The 16,586-nt window shown below is 46.2% G+C and overlaps 1 protein-coding gene across 2 annotated transcripts in view; it reads right to left on the minus strand.

The window, feature by feature from the left end:
• The window catches only part of LOC109283731 (killer cell lectin-like receptor subfamily B member 1B allele A), a 52,156-nt gene that overhangs the window by 34,053 nt on the left and 1,517 nt on the right, over positions 1 to 16,586 (minus strand). The window contains exons 1-3 of one of the 2 annotated variants that reach the window (XR_009461887.1): positions 16,406 to 16,559; positions 14,748 to 15,883; positions 6,945 to 6,983 (exon numbers count right to left, since the gene is read on the minus strand). The gene's annotated coding sequence lies outside the window, so the exon portion shown is untranslated. Of the gene's footprint in view, positions 1 to 6,944; positions 6,984 to 14,747; positions 15,884 to 16,405; positions 16,560 to 16,586 lie in introns of those variants that run through there. The other variant, XR_009461886.1, reaches the window with a different exon arrangement.

Here is a 16,586-nt window from a genome sequence, read left to right on the forward strand (position 1 = left end):
GAAGCATGTGAAGAGTAAGTAGAATCTGTCCCTTTGCTTTCTCTTTTCAAGTCAGAACAGAAATAGTGCCTCAGCATGCAACAAAGGTTGAACTTCTGATGACCATAGACTCATAGAAAATTAGAGTTGGAAGGGACCTCAGGAGGTCATCTAGTCCAGCCCCTTGCTCAAAGCAGGACCATCCCCAACTAGATCATTCCAGCCAAAGCATTGTCTACCCATGTCTTAAAAACCTCCAAGAATGTAGTTTCCACAACCTATCTGGGTAACCTGTTTCAGTGCTTTACTACCCTCTAGTGAGAAAGTTATTCCTAATATCTAACTTGAACTTCCCTTGCTGCAATTTGAGACCATTTCTCCTTGTTCTGCTATCGACCACCACTGAAAACAGTCTAGCTTTATCCTCTTTGGAACCATCCTTCAGGTATTTGAAGGTTGTTTCTAAATCTCCGCTCAGTCGTCTCTCCTGCAGACTAAATAAGCCCAATTCCCTGGCTCTCAAACTATTTTCATTGCTCTCTGCTGGACTCTCTCCAATTCGTCCACATCCTTTCTGTAGTCCCAAAACTCCAACTTATCCACATCCCTTCTGGGGTCCCAAAAGACACAGATATGGCCTCACCACTGCCAAATAGAGGAAAATAATCACTTTCCTTGATCTGCTGGCAATGGTTCCACTAATGTAGCCCACTATGCCATTAGCCTTCTTGGCAACAAGGGCAGGCTGTTGGCTCATATTCAGTTTATTGGCCACTGTAACCCCCAGGTCCTTTTCTGCAGAGCTGTACCAGTGCATGGGATTGTTCTGTCCTAAGTGCAGGACTTTGCACTTGTCCTTGTTGGATCTCATGAGATTTCTTTTGGTCCAATTCTCCAACGTGCCTAGGTCTCTCTGATTCCTAATCCTACCCTCCAGCATATCTATTACTTCCCACAGCTTGGTGTCATCTGCAAACTTGCTGAGGGTGCACTCCATCCCATTTTCCAGATTGTTGATAAAGATATTGAATAAAAATGGCCCCAGGACCAACCTCTGGGGCACCCCACTTGAGACCAGCTACTCCCCTAATGTCAAGCCATTAATCCCCTTGGAGGCTGATGACCCAGCCAGTTTTCTGTCCACCTTACCGTCCGTTCATCCAATCTGTACTTTCTTAGCTTGCTTGCAAGAAGGTGCATCATGTCCAGCCCCATGCACTTGTACACATCCAGCTTTTCTAAATAGTCCCTAACCTGATCTTTTACCCCTGTTGGCTGCTCACCTCCTCCCCAAACTGTGCTGCCCAGTGCAGCAGTCTGGGAGCTGACCTGGCCTGTGAAGACTGAGGTAAAAAAGACATTGAGTACTTCAGCCTTTTCTGCATCATCTGTCACTAGGTTGCCTCCCTGACTCAGTAAGGGACCCACACTTTCCCTTATATTCTTCTTGTTGCTGACATACTTGTAGAAACCTGTTTTTGTGGTCAGATGAAAACAAGGGCTTGGGCTCAGGAACCAACTAATATTACTGAGAAAAGTACCTCATCTCCCCTTCCAGTTCATTCCCTTCCCCACTCACCAACCCAAGTCCTGTTTTCTACAAAAAAGATGCACCACTCTACCTGCCCCCTTACAGCCCCCACCTCCGCCTGCCCTACCATGTGCTCCCCTACTGGCTGTTCCCCACCACCCCCCACAACCTTCCCCGCTACTGCCCCCTAACACCTGCCCTTCTACTGCCTGCCCTACTCTCTGGCCCTCCACCACCTGCCCCATTACAGTCCCCTCATCACCTCACCCCCCGCTGCCTGCAGTAGTGGGAGGATGAATTTAAAATAAGCCTCCAAGAATTAGATTCCATAAATGGAAAATTATATTAAATGTATATTTTTTCCATGCATAGAATCTAGTTATTGGGGGGAGTTGTCCTAAAATCAGGGTCATCTTGTATTTGGGTAAATGTGGTAATTTAATCAGGATACAAAAACCTTAGTGGCACACATTCAAACCAAAGTAAGAGTCCCATGCGTTTCCTTCTCTCTGACATCTGCAGAAACTCTGAGAACAAGATAGGAGCTGTGTCTGCACGCTGACAGACATCTTTAGTACTGTAAAGGAGCAGAGATCAGGACACAAAAGCATTTCAGTTTCATAGATTCATAGATGTTAGGGTCGGAAGGGACCTCAATAGATCATCGAGTCCGACCCCCTGCATAAGCAGGAAAGAGTGCTGAGTCTAGTTGACCGCAGCTAGGTGCTCATCTAACCTCCTCTTGAAGCCCCCCAGGGTAGGGGAGAGCACCACCTCCCTTGGGAGCCCGTTCCAGACCTTGGCCACTCGAACTGTGAAGAAGTTCTTCCTAATGTCCAATCTAAATCTGCTCTCTGCTAACTTGTGGCCATTATTTCTTGTAACCCCTGGGGGCGCCTTGGTAAATAAATGCTCGCCAATTCCCTTCTGTGCCCCCGTGATGAACTTATAGGCAGCCACAAGGTCGCCTCTCAACCTTCTCTTGCGGAGGCTGAAAAGATCCAGTTTCTCTAGTCTCTCCTCATAGGGCTTGGTCTGCAGGCCCTTAACCATACGAGTGGCCCTTCTCTGGACCCTCTCCAGGTTATCCACATCCCTCTTGAATTGTGGCGCCCAGAATTGCACGCAGTACTCCAACTGCGGTCTGACCAGCGCCCGATAGAGAGGAAGTAGCATCTCCTTGGACCTATTCGTCATGCATCTGCTGATGCACGATAAAGTGCCATTGGCTTTTTTGATGGCTTCGTCACACTGACAACTCATGTTCATCTTGGAGTCCACTAGGACTCCAAGATCCCTTTCCACTTCCGTGCTACCCAGCAGGTCATTCCCTAAGCTGTAGGTGTGCTGGACATTCTTCCTCCCTAGGTGCAGCACTTTGCATTTCTCCTTGTTGAATTGCATTCTGTTGTTTTCCACCCATATGTCCAACCTGTCCAGGTCTGTTGTAGTTGTTCCCTGCCCTCCAGCGTGTCCACTTCTCCCCATAGCTTTGTGTCATCTGCAAACTTGGACAGAGTACATTTCACTCCCTCCTCCAAGTCACTGATGAAGACATTAAAGAGTATCGGTCCAAGGACCGAACCCTGCGGGACCCCACTGCCCACACCCTTCCAGGTCAAAACCGACCCATCCACCACGACTCTCTGGGTGCAAACCTCCAGCCAATTTGCCACCCACCGGACTGTGTAGTCATCCAAGTCACAGCCTCTTAACTTGTTCATCAGTATGGGGTGGGATACCGTATCGAAGGCCTTCCTGAAGTCTAAGTATACGACATCCACCCCTCCTCCTGTGTCCAGGCGTTTCGTAACCTGGTCATAAAAAGAAACTAGATTGGTCAGGCACGATCTGCCTGCCACGAACCCATGCCGATTTCCCCTCAGCATAATTTGTCCTGCCGGGCTCTCACAAATGTGAGCCTTGATAATTTTTTCAAAGACTTTGCCAAGGATGGAGGTGAGACTGACTGGCCTATAGTTGCCTGGGTCCTCCTTCCTCCCCTTTTTGAAAATGGCGACCACGTTGGCCCTTTTCCAGTCCTCCGGAACTTGGCCCATGCGCCACGAGCTTTCAAATATTCCCGCCAGTGGCTCTGCAATGACGTTGGCCAGTGCCTTCAGCACCCTCGGATGGAGCTCATCCGGGCCTGCTGACTTAAAGGCATCCAAATCTTCCAAATGACTCTGCACCATCTCAGGGTCTACGCATGGAAGTCTGGCGCCTTGCTGCTGCCTCTCTACAATCCCTGTGAGAGACTTGTCGTGCCCCTCACTTAGGAACACTGAGGCAAAGAACTCGTTGAGGAGTTCAGCCTTGTCCCCCCCTATCTGTCACCAATTGTTTCTGCCCATTTAGCAGGGGTCCTATTCCTCCCTGGGCCTTCCTTTTACTCCCTATATATCTAAAAAACAATTTCTTGTTGTCTTTTACTTGGGTTGCCATCCTCAGCTCCATGGCAGCTTTGGCCTGTTTAACTGCCTCCCTACAAGCACGAGCAGAGGAGGTATATTCATCTTTGGTGATCTCTCCCTTTTTCCACTTTTTATGTGCTCCCCTTTTGTCCCTTAGGTTGCCCTGGATTTCTTTGGTCAGCCAGGGAAGCCTCCTGGCCCCTTTCCCTCTTTTGCCTCGCTCGGGGATCGTCTTGCTTTGTGCCCGAAAGATCGTTTCCTGGACAGACATAGCTGTCTATCCATAGCTGGACAGACAACCAACTGTCCCCTTACGCCACTTCCTTCTTACCCCCATATTGTGCTGATGGTGTGTTTCTTTATTAATACTGTTGCCATGGTTATATATTTGTGCAATGCCATAAATGCATAGTGTACAGGTTGCATGTTCTCTCTTATGCAGAATGTTGTAATAACAAAGCTGAAGATAAAAAGTGACTACCACTGGCTTGGACTGTCTAAGGAGAAAGGCAGATGGTTATGGATGACTGGTGAGGAGTTCCCAACAGAGAAGTACGCTTTCTTTTTATTATTGAGGGGAACCCCTCCTCCCTCCCCTCACCCCCAATAAAAACCAACAACCCAAACTCCAGATCGTATTGTTTTGGACAGGGTGAGTCTTTATTTCACTAGTCATGGCCTGAACTTGCGCTGGCTAAAAAAGGCAGGAGACAGTGCTAATATTGTGTCTTCCTTGTTAAGGCAGTAAGATTCTGTCAATGAGAAAGGTGTTGCAGCAGCAACTACCAGTAAGTACTATGTAAAGTTGTTCTAATCATCAGTTTGTAAGTGCACCAGATTTTCATTTCATTTCATTGTGTGTTTGTTTTTAAAATAAGCATTGGTGGTTCTTACTGCATGCGCTTTAAATTACTGCAAAATTATTTGGTTAGCTTTACACAAAAATATTTATTCATTCATTCGTACTTCTATTAATCTAATTTAGCAGTATAATGGGTCTCCACTTTCCCAAGTTAAAGTAAAGCTAAACTATATTTCCATATGCATTATTACAGAATATGTTCTTCTAAGTACTACAGAAATAATTGTATTTAAAAGTAATAATGGACTTGTAAGGGACCAGGTTTTGTTCTTCATTTCTTAGGGCTTGTCTACATGGGGAAATAGTACAGGGTAATTATTTCATGGTAGCTATTCTGCATTGTGGGACATAGTTAAAGTTGCACCCTGCTGTTTCTAGATCTTTCAAGCAGTTAACTAAAAATCATTATTACTACAGTATACTCACACCCTGTCTTGTTTTTTGCTTGTTTTCTTTGCTTATTTGTTTATAGTGCCCGGGAAACTAGACCCATAACTCTCATTTGATGATCCTTGTGCTACAACAGAATTTAGGATTTTAATCTTCTTCGGCATTCAATTAAGTGTTGCTAATAACTATACTATTGTCATGAGTCTCAGGATAGCTGGTGTTTTTTTCAAAGCCCTAACTTCTGGAGTCATATGAATGCATGATTATCTAAACCATTATGTTCCTAAAAATTAAGTTTGTAAGCATCTTGGTTATAGACCAATGCTTGAAATAGAAACTGAGCAAACCCTGTGGGCCCCTGTAACAGAAGCACGGAGACTCCTGTTATTTTAAGAGGAAACTAGAGCAGGCTGAGCTGGATCAGGGACGGCTGGCAGCTTGGAAGCAAGCTAGCTGCTAATGACCTTGCTGCCAACAGACAGACTGCTAGATCTGGCTAGACATCCACCCTGGGAAGGTAACACACAGAGAGGGGAAACAGAGCAGCAAACTACACTAAGGCAGACAGGGAGACAGCCCTGCAGCAAAAGGCTGCAGGCTGCTAAGATAAATCCTCCTAGGGCAGAGCAGGAGGGTCTTCGGGTCCAGGAAGCAAACACTTGTGAGTATCTGCAGAACCCAGATGGACAGGGCTTAGGAGGGACACAAGGCCAGGGCATGGGAACTCTGGCCCTGCAACCTGAAAAGGTAAGAATGCCTGAGCAGGAAGGAAGGGGACAGCCTGGTGGACTTAAGATGCCATGAGCTCTGCAATACTTTGCAGGCAAGTGGTACTCAGTATGGAGATGGAGCCTAGTGGTCCCTCCAGGGAGCTTATGTAATATTGAAACCTGGGGCGGGGGCAGGTGTTGTGACAGCCAGAGGGCTTTCTGATTGCATTGTGGTTTATAATAGTGGTTTGGATGGGACTAGGTCCCATTAGTGCCCAAGGGGCACTTGATTGCCTTGAAGTGCAGACAGGATGCAGGGAGCCCAGTGTTGCTGGAGAGGGGTGCAGAGCTTGAGACCAAGGGGCCCAGAGCCCAAGGAGAGAGGAGATTTGAAGGCCTGGGAGGTAAATGGGGACAGGGAGCCCTGGGCCCAAGTGGGGCAGAAATAAAAGCCCTGGAGGGCCAAACAACAGGTTGGAGCCCAGAAGCCAGATTTGAAACAGTGGGCCTTGGCTAAGGGACTGGCTAGAGTAGAGGGCTGGAAGCTGGGAAGGCTGAAGCCCCAGGTGAGTAAAGGCCTGAAGTGGCCTGTTGGCTTTTGGATCGAGTGTCCCGCTAGATGTGTGACCTATGCAAGGGATAGGCATGGTGTGAAAGGGATAGTGGGAGCTATATACTAAGCCCTTAAGATGCAGAGTAATGAGACCATATCTCAGGAGTGGATGAGATCTCATTCAGGGATCCCAAGGGGATCCTCCCTTTCCTAAGTACTTGTTCACATCAAGGCGTGGCAGATAAAAAGGGAAGAGTTCTTAAGGGACAGAAGATGTAACAGGAGTAGGGTGATAACCAGGGGGTTGCACAGCCAGCCCTGGGGTCCTTCACAGCCCCCTCCCCCGATCAGGAAAATGAAACTTTTGAAAATGTGTTGGTTTTTTTTAATTATTTTTAATCACTTGCTATTACGTAGACCTTGACTTGTGACTTTTGAATGCTTGTGTTTGGCAATATTAAATTAATCCCAGTATTAATGATTATGTAAATGCCATAATACTCACCTGTCATTATCATTCTCTGTCATTGCCATTGTCATTAACCTGCAGAATGGAATGACAAAAAAGGATACCTTATTACAGCTGCAGAAGGGAGTCCAAGCTTTGCTTGAGACTCAGTGCCTCTCCTCCCCACCCCTGACCCAGCCATCAATACACACCCCATCAAAACCCCTGTGAACAGCACCTGGCCCTTCAAGTTGGGATGGCAGAGATGACCACATGCTGCTGACCCCATCTTTTCCTTGTGTACTTTCATCTGCAGAAAGACACCAGCTTTCTTCTTTATCATTATGTAAATCTATGCCCCTGAGAAATAGCTCAGTCGCACAGCCATCTCAAAAGAGCTTTTCCCAAACCAAGGGAATACTTGTGCTTCTTTGAGGCAGGGCACTACTGCAGCCCTGGTGTTACAGTTCTGTGCTTTCCTCCCTTAGGCATCATATTGAAGGGAGCGAGCACAGCAACCTTGGCTGTGGTGTACTAACAGAAAAGGGCTTTCAGGCTGAGGTGTGCACCAACATCAACAAATGCATCTGTGAGAAAAATGCTATTGAATTTCCAGCCGTCTCTGAACAACCACAGGAATGACGTTCCCCTGGTATCCCTGCTACCCCCAAGATGCAGGCCTGACTGGTTCAGAATCCAGGATTGAAATGCAAAAAAATACAGCCTGGTCTGCCTGTGACATTAGCTGTTCATTTCTCCTCCTGTGCTATGTGCAATGCCCGATGAACACAGACCACAACTAGCAGTGCTATTGATGCATGTTATAGTGAGAAGGAAGCCTGTTCACAGTCAGACTGACAGTCTGTCTTACCCTGCAATTGCACAGGGTCTTATTCTAGACCTGCTGACAGCTACTGTGTCTTTTAATAGAGCACAAGCTTGGAAATCTGTGCGTGTGTGACTTGAGTGCACCACTCTATATACAGTAGTCTAGATTTTCAGCTAAAGAAAGAGTATGCATATATGGATTCCCTGGTATTGTGGTTTTAAGCAACATAAAAACCCTGTAATAATATAATTAAAATAATGTGCAAATAATACACTTCTCTGTCTCATTCAAGACTCCTCAAGGGGCATCATTTCAAAGTTCACCACCACAAACCAGTTGGAAATGTGAGCCTGCCATTGCCAATTAAAATAGCTTTATGCATACTGCAATGGCAAAAAAGCAGAGAGGAAAGAGTACTGCACTACATTACATATTTTAGCCATTCCATATCACCTAAAATACAATGGCGCAGTTTGGAGGAAAATTGGTGAAAAGATGCTACATAATTTTAACAAAAATGAAACTGTGTTGTAGGATATGAAGTGTATGTCAGCTCTTAAAAATGAAGAAGCAATAGATTTAAACAGTATGGCGAGTCTGTTGGCAGGGTTTGGCAAATGTGTGTATTTGTAATTTCCAAAAACTCATGTCATTGCCATTTTGGGGTGAAAAGCAGAGATATCTTTGGTAACATTTGCATAATGCATTTCATAATATCACTCGGTTTTTCAGTTCCTAAAAACTAACCATCTTCAATCATTTGGGTTTTAGTAGAGGGTTCTTGTAGTAATGAGGGTCCAGGAAAGGTCTGAGAGGCAAGGCTTTTTTGTGATTTCTTTTATTGTACTAACTGTCTAGTAGGGAGAGCCACTGAACATGCCTGCAGGCTTCCTCAGGTCTGAAGGAGAAGCAGATGCAGGCTGAGCTTGGGTTTCAATTGCATGATTTCAGGGTGCTGGCTGCAAAGGGCTCTGACCTCATTCAGTGCCCAGGATAGAAACTATGGACAAGGGAAGTACAAAGTGAAAAAATTTAACCAGCTCTAGTGGTTACATTGGACAAATACTGAGAAATGCTGAATTCTTTCAATCTGCCATAATCTCCTGTAAGTGGTGGTGGGCAAGAACATATATCGTATATCCATAAGGGCTGAAAGAAGTGACATGGGCTGCCTTGCCTCTTACCTGTGCATAGATGCTGTGCTTAACTTTGCAATTGCTATGATTTTTTTTAGTGCCACTTTTGAATGTGCTTTGAAATAAACTGAAGAATGACAAAGAACACAAAGTGAGTGAACGTTTTATTATAAGACCAACTAGTTTTAGCCTATTTAGCTAATCCATGATTGTTTACCCCAACAGGACAAGTGTATTAGCAATCAAACTAAAGCAACAACGAGCAAGGACACAAGTCCCTGTATAGGAAGACGATGTATTTTAAAAGTCCTGTGGTCTCTCACGGTGACAAAATCTAAACCCGGCCTATCCATCTGCTTCTGCTGGCATTCATGTGTACTACAAACCACAAAGTAGTATGGCTTTTCCATAGAGCTCCTGCAGAGCAATAGGATAAGCATAAGAGCAGCCTCCGCCTGTCCTGGTGCTGATGCAGGTGGAGACACCCAGTGATGCCACTGGAACAGTGAGGGTGGTGGGGAGCTGGGGGCCATGCTGGGCAGGAAACCGTGGCTGGTAAATAGCATCTGGTGAGAGAAGCACTGGGCACAATGTAGGGCAACCAAGGTGCCTTCCCCAGGGAAAACCTGGCTGGTCCCGCTGAGGATCTCCTGAGGTAAGGGGAGGTAGGGTTGACCTGCAGGTCCCCACTGACAGCTTCCCTTTCACATGGATGGACTCCCTTGTGCTGTTGCTGGTCCCTGCAACAATCTGCAAGCTCCTGCAGCTTGGAACACAAGTTGTAATAGAAATAATTTGTAGTGTGACACCAGGAATGACACTCCGGCTTGAGATGGAAACTCCACAGCAGCCCAATGGTGGAGGATGCCGATATTGCCGAGGTATCTTCATCCTCCAGCTCCTGGGGGAAGGGATCTCTTAGTATGCATCTTTCAGGCCCAATATTAGGATTACCTTCTTCACATAAAAGTCTGAAGAAATTTTCTTGAACACAGCTATCCCTCTTGCCCAATGACTTTTCTACAACTATTTAGTCCTCATTTTTGAGGAAAGCCAAGGTAAGGCCAAGAATCAGCAATGTAGGCACCCCCAGCTTGTGTCTATTTTTGCTATACTGTCCTTCCCAACTCTGCTTGTGTCAAGAGCCTTGGGATTCAGACCTTTCACCTCTTCAGCTGTGAATCCTAGAGTCCACCTTGTTTTTGTCTCCAGCTCAGGCCTTGGATCTTTCCTCACCTCTAGACAATGACTTTTAGATCTTCTGCCCACCTTGGTTCCTGCCTCAGACTCTCCAGTTCCCAGTCCCTGGCTCAATTCCTGAATCCAGATGTGTGATTCTCCCTGAATGTAGCTGCTGGCTCTACCTACTGTACCAAACTGTCTACGCCTTGGTCTAATTGTGTTGTGATACTCAGGGCATCAGAACCCATGATCCAACAGACCTTTATGGCCTTACAGTTTGTTACCTGTCAGCTCTGTGTTCCTGGGGTACCCTGGCGCAGTCCCAGCCTATGTTGGTAAAGCATGTGTGGGCGTGAGAACAAGATGTGATACTGTAATTAATGGACATTGGATTCAACCCATGGTGCCTTATGTTAATCGCTGTTTTTGTAATGTAACCACCATTTTTAGTTGAGATCTGAAGTGTACCATGCCTATATGGACTATACAACATTTGACTGCCTATCCGGAGCTCTGCAAGGTTTCCTCCATTTCACCGGGAATGGGCCTCACTGCTATTAAGAGACTATTCACTCATCCCTCTTTCCAAGCCGAACTGCAAAGGCTCAGACCTTTGGGAGAGAAGGGCAAACCCGAGATTCAAACACCAACCAGGAGATCTCTAGGCTGGCAGCTACAGTTAAAAACACTAGCCATCACTTCTGGTGGGAGGCTTTGCTTGGGTGGAGCCCCAGTGCAACAGGTCTTTTGAATATCATGCTTCACCCCATTGTGGTGATCATCGGTTTCCAAGTTATACTAGCAATTGGTCTGGTTCTGCTGGGTTGCTGGATCAAGCGACTGATGTGGCTGCCATGGACTGAAGATCAGACCCGGGACCATGGAGTAAGGATGTGATGGGGATACTCATCCAATGCAAGCACCCCATCAATGGGGGGACATCTTACCTGTCAGCTCTGTGTTCCTGGGGTACCCTGACACAGTACCCAGCCTGTCTGATTCACGAAGGACTCCCCCCACCCCTCACTCTCCACCTCTGCCTGAACCAGAACTGATCAGAAGAAGGACTTACAAAGGCAATGACGATACAGTGAGAGATGCACCTAAACCCCTCCAGATAAGGCTGACAGGATTAAGGCAACTTCCCTAGTTTAATTTGCATCAGAGATGAGACAGGGTGGCAACTCCCCTAGTCCTACTTGCATGACAGATGGGAAAAGGGGCACCTCCATTAGCATTCAGGATGGAGAACAGAGATTCCAAGGCAAGGACCACACTGACTCTGGGACCAGAGAAGCAGGGCAGCACTGCATGATGGGGGATCCCTGCTCCAAATGCTAATCATCCCACGTCTGCACACACCCAGCCATAGGCGACTGGGGGGTGAATATGCCCCCCCTGACTGGACTGGTGCCCCTCCTAACAGTCAACACTAATGCTGTCAGTAGGGCTGGTGCCCCCACCCCACCCTGACAGGGCCACCACCATTGGCAGCTTCTGCAGGTGCCCCCCCAGATTCAGGCGGCACCAGTCATTCATGCACCCAGCTCAGCATTTATCAGACCAATTCTAGTGATGACTCCTTTATTGGTACCCAAAACACTGAATTTGCCTATTTGTATTGTGAGATCCCTCAGGGTAATGCTGCCTACAGCCAGGGTTAATCAGCTCCTATTGTCCAGCATAACAAAACAACTCTGCTACATTCCCTTAAGCCATCATTTACCCATAAACAAACCTAGTGTCCTCCCTTGAACCATTGTTATTTCCCTACAAAAACCCCTACCCAAGCTCAAGTTCTGTTCTGGTGCTTGGATCCAAACGCTGCACCAGTTCCACTAGGACTTCACCTTCTCCTTTCCTGCCTGGAATAACTCCACTGATCTTGCTGGGGGCTCTGCCTCTCTCAAGCACTCTGGACCCTAAGCTGAGCAGCTTATCTGGGAGCTCCAACAAACACTTGGGAACTGTTAGGGTGACAATATTTGGATTTTGGGGATAACTGGATTTGCAGCTGAATAAAAGGCTATTACCTGTAGCCTAGCAAAAGCTGCTAACCATGAGGCAGAATGATATCCAAGCCATCCATTTGCTTATGCTAAGTAAGCATCTTAACTGTGTCGACCATTTTCAAGTAAGTCTGTGCGAGTCTGTGTGCTGTGAATGAGGTAAAGCCTTAGGAATATGGAAGATGGTACAACAAGGGACTGAAAAGCAGACTGGAATGTGGAAGACAACACATAACTGGTAACAGAATCCGAAATAAACATATGCAAAATGGTGAATGGTGATTGGTGAAGAAGCCTCCAGAAGCTTCCAGATTTTGGTCAAAGTCTGCCCATTGACCAAAGAAGAGGAGTCAAGGTCTAAGACACGCGCTCGTAGCAAAAAGGCATGTAAATGAGTAAAATGCATAGGGAATTCCATGGTAATGAAGTAAACAGTAAACAGAGGCAGAGCTTGAGATAGGAGGAGATATGGGTGGAACAAAAGGAGGAGTGAATGTTAATGGGTATAAACCAAAGTTTAGAAATGTGGAAAAAAACTATTGTTCAGTGCAGGTCCCGGGTTGGTTGTTCTTTTGGACCTGGCCTGAAGCTGTCTCCATTCTGAATAAAGCTGCTGCGAGCAATGTGTGCTGGTGTTTGCTCCCTGCTTGCTCTGGCTAATGAGTAACAGGATCCATGGGCAATTGGCTCATCGTCTCCCTACTCGTTGGGCGCTGCATGGAGTCGGGGTCTAACAGGAACCTCGGCCAGTTCAAGCTTTGCTGAGTGGTGAGACCCCAACCCCCCCTCTCTCTTTCTGTTTAAGCCCACCTTCTAAACCCCAGACTTGGTTTAATCCCTCTCTCTCTCTTCCTCTTACTCCAGGCACAGCTTTCTAAACCTGATTCTTCCTGATCAAACTTGAGCTAGACTTCCCCAAATACCCAAACGAAACTGTGTAATATTGTAATTGCTTTGTTTGTTTGTCTCTCCTTGTATGGCTATTACTACTAGTGTCATTATAAGTTTCATATACCTGGCAATAAAATAACTTTTATGGTCAAGCAAGTTGCCATACTCTCTCTGAACCTCATTTACTCTTCCTTCTCCTCGACCTCCCCATTTGCTCTGCAGCAATGCTTCTTTTACCTAAGCCAAAGACTCCTGTAAAGCCCCAAAATCACGTGGGGTTTGCTCAAGGGAGTTACTACCAAAACAACTGGGACAAGAGATTGGGAAATGCTGAGCCGGGTGTCAGCCTGGACATGCTGATGCTGAGTAACCCTGCCCACTCAGACGTGACCTGTTAATATGTGTGTGTGTTCGATTGATTCGGCAGCTGGAGGAACCCAGCCCCATTGAAACTAAACCCTGCAAGGAGCTCCATTGGGGGTGAGGACATGCAGAAGGGAGAGATAAGCTCCGTATAGAAATACAAGTGACACCGGAAACGTACCCCAAATAAATGAGTATACCCCAAAAGGGATGGGCAAATCTGGTAACAAGTAATCATTCCAAGTACATAACAGAAACTCAGAGGAAATCAATTGGAACATTCATATGAGTAGATGTGCAGACCTGTTTAAGTGTCAGTATTGTTTTCAGTGTCAGATTTTGTTTGTAGTGGCAGTTTATAAAAGTATTTATAAAGGGCCTATCCAGATTATGTATCCATCATGCCAATGTATTCATCATGCCATTAAAAATAGCAGTAATAATTACACACGTTTACTTGTAATAGCATAAATGTCTTGTCTGACCTTTATAAAGTCTCCCAGCAAGTGAGATCTCAGTTGAAGGTTCAACCAGCTAGCTTGTTTCCTAGGAGAAAGTATCCTATCCACTGGCAGGGGTTTAGGTTGTAGCCATGTTGCTCTAAGGATATAGGCAGACAAGGTTCCTTGGGTGAATTTGATATCTTTTATTAGACCAACCCAAATGGTTGGAGAATAGTTATTAAGCAAGCTTTCGGGTTCAAAAACCCTTCGTTGGGCTAAGGAAGCTGCAGCAGTTGGTGTGTGCTCTTCCTGGATGGAAACTTTGTTTACTTTTCATTCCATCCAGGAAGAGCACACACCAACTGCTGCAGCTTCCTTAGCCTGACGAAGGGTTTTTGAACCCGAAAGCTTGCTTAATAACTATTCTCCAACCATTTGGGTTGATCTAATAAAAGATATCCTATCCACTGGCTACATATTAGCTGGGTGGGGGGTTTTTTTGTTTTCTTTTGGGGGGCGGGGGAACAGGGTGGGTGGAAAAGGAGCATTTTCCTTCTTTTGGTGTTTACTAAGAAATGCAAGACTGATAGGAGCAGAAGGATCACGAACAAGAGGGGCCCATCTCTAGGCCATGAGTAAGAATATTCCCATGGAAGAGAACAAGGAAAAAATCCTAGTGTCTGGTCCCCGTTGCCAGCACGGCTCACAGCTGCTTCAATAAACAGGCATCAGAAAAAACTGAATATACAGTGCTAGCATCAATATTTAAGAGCACTGTCCTTTAGTGATCCAGTCACCTGAACATCAGAGTGTAACTTACTAGTGTGCCCACCCTGCAGCCCCAGAAACTGGCAAAAGAAATAGGGGGGAGGGTCCCACTTTAATACAGAAAACCTTGGGGGTTAGTGTCACCAGCTAATGGGCCAAAAGTAGAGAACAGGTAAAAGGTGTTATTAACACTGTAGTAACATACACTCAGCACCTTAATCCGCCACCCCTGCCCCCACCTCCGGAAGTATCGCCAAACCAGCCTTTAGTCCCGAGAGCACCCAAACAGCAGCCTGCGCTTGCTCCCACGTCCGAGTCCAGCTCCTTCAGTCCACAGCCCTGGCCGCCAAACCAGGGAGATCTCCAGTTCCACAGCTGTGCACTCCTGAAGCCTGGACGATCAACACTACCCCTCACACAGCTCTCTGCATTTTCTTCCAACCACCCTGGCTTCCCCTTCCTTTTTCTCTGCCCCCTACCTCCTGGGGGCCTCTGGGAACTGTAGTCCAAATTACAGTCATCATCACCAGGGATCCTGGTTTTGATTTAAAAAAATCCTCACTTTTGAATTAAATAAAAAGGAACCCCAAATCAACATTTTTCTGTGAGTTAAATGAAACACGACTAATTTATGTACATATATGTATAGTGGTGTTTCAGTGTAATCATGGAAAAGTGTAGATTTGGGGATATTTTTATGCACATAATTCCCTGGGGTGTAAAAAGTAAAAGCAACATCTGCATGTGATCCACAGGGAGCATAAGGATGAGCAGGCTCAACTCCCTAGCTGCTACTACTTGCATTGCTTACTACTAGAAAAGATTCTTTTCTTTATTCTGCCTTTCATAAACACGGTGCATAGCTTATTTCATAGTGTGCTGGATTGTAAAAAATACATTATGTCCCCACAAAGCCAGGAGTAGCACTGCTGGAGCTTTCCCCCACCACGTTCACACAATGCCTGAGGCGCAAGGGGTGGAAAAGGATGAGAATAATGGCCGAAGATATTTGTATGCCATGGGCTTTTTAATTGCTTAATACACACACAGTCCACCCCCCCCCCCCCACCTGCCAAACAGCAGGAAGAAGTATGGATGTGCGTTATATGCGAGAAGCATGGATCCACAAGGAAAGTGGTGGCACTTAATGCTGCCAGTTCCCCTGCCCCTAAATCTCTGGATCCGAGGAGCAGCCCCTGCTGGTGGACACGTCAGCTCAGGCTGATGCCCAATCAACCTATGGTGTGTCTCTCCAGCCTTAACGTACAGGTGCAGACTCATTACATTTAGTCTTTTAAATGTTCCAGAAAACCAGTATGTTTCAGCATGAATCTTTAGGGTGGTGCTTTTCAACCTTTCTTTTATCTGTGGACCCCTAAAAAAAAAATTGTAAATGGAGCTTTGCTTTATGGTTGTAGATCCCCCGAATGGCAGTTCTGTTTCACCCACATTTCAGTAGCTCAAGGGTAGGCAATGTTTTTGGCTGGAGTGCTGAAAAACCCCACAGTGTCTACCTTGCAAGGTGCTGGAGTGCTGCCATGCCAGAAAAACAAAACCAGGGTGGGCAGTACACTGCAGGATGCACTAAATATTAATATAGTTATTTACCATAAATGTTGGGGGGGGTGTACAGTAAACACCGGGTTGTCTAAAAATTCAAAACCTGGTGACAATAAAACGTCATATACTACCTGTGTTGTGTGTTGTTCTTTGTTAAGCGTGTCGTAATGAGAGAGAGAAAGAGGGAAAGAGAAAGAAAAAAGAGGAGAGAAAAAAGAAAAAGACAAAAAGAGGGGAAAGAGAATGAAAAAAGGGGGGGGAGATAATTAGGGGAAAGAAGTGAAGAAAAAAGAAAAGAAGAGGAGAGGGGAAAGGAGGACAAAAAAGAAGGACCTACCACGATTCACACTAGGGGCAGAGCTTCCGGAAGCATCGTGTAGGCGACGCTTTCGCTTGGCTGCGCCTGATTGGCCGGGAGGACAGCTGCAGTTTTTAAACTGATTGGTCGAGGAGGTGCTCGGAGCGCCGTTATTGGTAAGATATGGTTTGATCCCAGGTTGCCCGGCAGCGCCGAGGCA

This window comes from Alligator mississippiensis, chromosome 4 (assembly GCF_030867095.1).
Source record: "Alligator mississippiensis isolate rAllMis1 chromosome 4, rAllMis1, whole genome shotgun sequence".
In the NCBI taxonomy this organism is placed as follows: domain Eukaryota; kingdom Metazoa; phylum Chordata; order Crocodylia; family Alligatoridae; genus Alligator; species Alligator mississippiensis.